The sequence below is a fragment of the Petaurus breviceps genome, unplaced genomic scaffold (genome assembly GCF_028583685.1).
Source record: "Petaurus breviceps papuanus isolate PSGF00001 unplaced genomic scaffold, PetGlider_PUasm1.0 490, whole genome shotgun sequence".
NCBI classification, from domain to species: Eukaryota; Metazoa; Chordata; class Mammalia; order Diprotodontia; family Petauridae; genus Petaurus; species Petaurus breviceps.
This window is the reverse complement of record NW_027186352.1, coordinates 26,536,275-26,541,383: the sequence shown is the minus strand read 5'-3', so window position 1 is coordinate 26,541,383 and position 5,109 is coordinate 26,536,275.

Here is a 5,109-nt window from a genome sequence, read left to right as displayed (position 1 = left end):
CAAAAGGGATATTTACTGAGAGAAAGAGCCAGAACAGTAAGTACAAGTTATCCTCTTGAATAAGAGTGGTACTCTCCTCTTGCACACACAAGGTCACTGAGAATAATAGACTCCAATTTTGAGAGTACACGTGGCCAAAGGACAAACTCACAACTCTTGGTTACTGGAAGTCCTTCCTTTTCATGGAGTCCTCATGAAATTCTCCCTCCAGTAGCTCTCTACTGGCCCCCAGGCCTATCAATACCAATGAGAACTCAAGATTTTCCTGCATTTCAAAGTTTACAAGGTCATCAGCCAATAAATGGGGAGGGGAAGGAAGAGGAGAAATGTACCATCCCTCACCCCAAAGATAATTCCCTCAGTTAAGAGGCAATAGGCCTGCTGCTGGAATGGTCAGATGGTCAAACACAGAGTGTGACTGGTCTCTTCAACCAATCACAAAATATTTCCTATGTGATATCACCTGCTTGGAAACAACAACAAAGGCTTTCACACCTCTCAAATTGAATAAGGACTTGCTTGCACCTGGTTATATCCTTGATTGGACCTTCTGGGTCTACATTAATTGGACTTGGTAGAAACCTCTGCCCTTAACACATGTCTATCTTGATATAAAATAAGATCCTTGAAGGCAAAGACTTTTTCATTTGGTCTTTGCGTTCTCAGCGCCTCACACAGTGTCTGGCAAATAGTAGGTGCTTAATAAATACCTGCTGATTGACTCCTAAGAATATTTTCATAGGAAAGATAAGAGCCAGGAGATTTTGATGGAAGTTTCTCATTGGTTTATTCATTCATTCTAAAAGTACTTAGTGGATGTCTACCATGTACCTGGCACTACCCAGAGCACTGAGAAACAAAGGCAGAAACTAAGCAGTCTTTAACCTCAAGAAACTCACATTCTGTTGAAGGGAAGGGAACAACATGGAAACAGGCAAATAAATACAAAATATACACAAAGGACATTAGGGGGAAGGGCACTACTAAGGCAATTGGGGAAAGCTTCATGTCAGAGGGGGCATTCCAGCTGAAGGAAGGAAGGGTTTGTAGGATGGGGATTCTGAGATTTGCAGGTAGGGAGTGAATGCCAGCCATGGAGAACAAGTCTTATAGAAAAGCATGGAAACAGGAAATGGAACATCAAACAGGAAAGGAGTGAAGGGAAGGGAATAAACATTTAATTGCCTACTATGTTCCAGGCACTGTGTGAAGAGCCTGAGATACAAAAAAAGGCAAGATGAATCCTTGATTCCAAGAAACTTCCATTCTAATAGGAAAGACATGTAAATAGATAGGAGCACATAAGAACTAGATAAGAGTAGATGGAAGGGAATCTCACTGGGGAAGGCATCAACAGCTAAGGAAACTGGGAAAGACCTCTTGTGGAGGTGGAAAGTGGAATGTGAACTAAGTCTTGGAGGAAGCCAAGAACAGCAGACGGGAGGGAGAGCCATGCCAAGCCATGAAGGAGGAAATAGCATTGCGTGTGAAGAACTGGGAGGTCAGCATCTGTACTTTAGAGTACGTGGAGGAGAATACTGTGCATGAAGATCTGAGTGTGTGAACTGAATAATGTGAAGCATACCTGGAAAGGCAGGATCTTATGCCATGTTATGAAGGGTTTTTAATGCCAGAGGAATTTGTGCTTTGTCCTAGAAGCCAAAGGGAGCTGGAGGAACTTTGGAGCAAGGTAGTCACACATCCAAACTTGTCAGTCCTTTCTTCCATCCCAACCCTAGTCCTGTCCCTAACTAAGATCCACTATTACAAGCCATCAGCTACCTTCATGCAATATGCCATGGAGACTTCATGTCCACAAAGGATTATGGGCTATTACTGTTATAAATGTGCTCTTTTCACACTTAGGACCAATTTTCTTATGATAAATGATCTTTCACATTAAGCTTCCTAAGCTGGTGTCCCTGCTTGTCTCTTGAATTCTGGGATATTTGCCAATCTCAGAGAGGAACATTTGATTGTGATGACAAGGACACAAATAAATGACATCATTGCCTCCAGAACATAATGAACAGGATGCCAAGCTATGCCTCAAACCTTCCAATTCATGACTGTCAAGCCAAGGAGAAGAAAATGTCCTTTGGTGATTAGTGCAAGCAGACACCTAGACTTAGCTGCCTCCCTAGAAGGCAGGGGCAAACCAGGGCATTCTGGATGCCCTGCAGCATAATAATACTTAGGTGGTCCCCATACAGTGCTCTGCAGGTTTCTTTTAACAACCCCATGAGGTGAGCCAGTACAGCACTATTGTCCCCGTTTTAGAGCTAAGGAAATCAACATGCAGGGAGTTTAGATGAGTTGGAAAATGTCACACAGCTAATAAGTGGCACAGCCAAGATTTAATCTCAGGCCAGTTTTCCAACTTTCTATGAAAATTTAAACTAGAAATGAAAATAATCCCTACCTTTCTTCAAAACACAGCTCAGAGTCCTCTCCTTCTGAAGCTTTCCTGAGCTCCCCTGCCATTGGAGTGCTGTCTTTACCAACATTACTTTGCACTAATCTATAAATACTTGGGTTTTCCTCATCTGACCATATCATGTCTCTCTCCCCCAGTAGAATGTAAGTTCCTTAAGGAATTACATCCTATTTCCTTAAGGAACTTAGCTAATTCCTTAAGAAATTTATTATGTGCCTGGCATTTATTAAGTGCTGTTTGAATAACTGATCACAAGACACAGTGCTAAGCACTTGGAATACAAACACAAAAATAGAACAGTGCCTGCCCTCAAGGAGCTTACATTCCATCAAGACAGTCGATGTATACATAGTAGATGCAATAAATTCTTGATGGACAGATGAATGAATAAATGAATGAATGAGTTATAAAACAAATGTGCTGGGGGGGTGGGACTGGGAGAGGAAGGTTTTTACAGACCAGGATGGGGTGGGTTTAGGGAACTAACTTGAGTCGGTCTTTAAAGTCAATAGGCAAAGGGAGCTGTCTGAGCAAAAACACAGAGGTAGAAGGGTGGATGGTGAGTTTGAGGGGCAGAGAATAGACTGCTTTGGTTGAAATTTAAACTGTATGACAGGGAATGATATAAATTAAGGTTGGAGAGCTAGGGGAGGCACCAGATTATAGAGGGCATTGAATACCAAGCAAAGAAATTGGGTTTGGCTTTAGGTCCCCCCTCCCTTTACAGTCATCACCACTGGGATACTAAGAACACTGTGTTCCAAAGCCAAGGACACCCAAGGCTTTCAAAGTGCTTCCAAGGCTGAGTCAGGACACACTGAATAGCAGTTGTCAAGAGTGATGGCAGCCTCTATTTTGCCAAACCTATTATGAAACTGATGGAAATTGGCTTCAAATATAATGAAAAGGAACTTAAATCAAGCAAGAAATAGAGCCATGAAAAAACATTCCAAGAAAATAAAGGCTAGCTCTGAAGTAAGATGCAGGCAGAGAAAGAGGAGACTGATGCTAACTGGGAGAAAAGATGCCAGGCTCTGAGGCAGTGGGGTCCCAACAGGAGAGAGGCAGAATAGAAAGGGACTGAAGAGCCCCCCACCCCCTCATTTTACAGATGAGGAAACTGAAGCACAGGAAGATTGAACCCAGAGATGCCCAGCATCACTCTGGCAGTAAGGAACAGAGCCTGGCTCAAACCTAGATCCTTTCCATCCAAAATCTGAGTCCTCCTTTCATTCGTTGGTTAGGGATTGACACAGTGAAGACCAAAAACAGTGGAAAATAACTGGCTGCTTGCCTCACCAAGGAAGGAGAATTGATTAAAGGAACTGTCTCTAGGGAGAAGAGGAAGACCCTGAATCTTCCCAGCCCAAGCTGTTGTCAAGCAAGGAATCTGAGAGCTGTTTACTAATTGGCTGAAGCCCATGAGGCCATTTCAAAACAGGAAAGGGGAAAGTCCAAAGCAAAGCTGGGAAAATGTTTTACAACCAAAGCAGAAGAAAAAAAAAAACACATGTGCATAGACTTCAAAGTGCCCTTCCGTGGGTCTGGCCCACACCCACACCAGACACCAATGAAACCTGAGCTGGCAAAACTAGACTTTATGGTTGGTCCAGTCGCTCCGTGGAATTCGAGACTGTAATCAAACAGCTGAAGCAACATAAAATAGCAGTCACAGTTGGGATGTTTAAAGGGGCTTTATTTTACTGTCAGAACAGAGCAGAGGGGGCCCTCTGACAAAATCTAGGCAAAATCTGACCTTTGCTGTCCTCAGTTTAGTTTTGGAGAGTGCACTGGACCTAGAGCCAGGAGACCTGTGTTCAAATCCCAGCTCTGCCCCAAGGGAAACTGCCTCACTTTGGTCAAGTCATTAAGCATCTCTAAGCTCTGATTTTCTCCCCCAGCTCCAACATCCCCAGACATTTCTATTTTACACACCATAGGATTCTACTCTGTGCCCAGCTATGGGAGCTACACCTAGGAGGGGCTTACTGGAGTGTTGCCCCACAGCTCTGTAATATAGAAGATACCAACAATACTTATATTCCATCAGCAGGCAGAAACAATTGAGTGCAGCACCTAGACCCAAGAATACTGCATTAAAAGAGGAGGTTGCCAGCTGGAATTTTCCTTTCCCCAGTGGCTGGTGTCAATATCCCCAAGTGAGCCGGTTTCCTGCAACAGCAACCATCTGATGTCCCTGGGTCTTTACCTAGAGATCAAATGTCCTGAAGTCAATGTCCCCCCCCCCAGTGCTTTGTTGGGAAGATGATATTCTAGTGCTTCTCCATCATTTCCATATGCTCTTGTATTCTGAGGTTATGGGTCTTTCTCTAGGTTTCCCCCACTCACAACTGAATTTGTCTTATTGCTTGTCCCAGGGCCAGACTATCTCCTTATGGCTTTGCCCAGAATGATGCCAGAGGGACTCTGGGGAGCATAAAGATCTATAAGGCATGGTCCCAATCCCTATGCTTACACTCTATCTGGGAAGAAAAAATGTGAAACTATAGCAAAAGAGAAGGCATCCAGTATAAATGCAGCAGGTCTTCCATGAAAAGAAAGGCCAGTATTAGTTGGAATATACAGAGACCATTTGATGAAGAAGTCTGAAATGGAGCTGTGCCTTGAGATGAGATGAGATGAGATGAGATGAGATGAGATGAGATGAGATG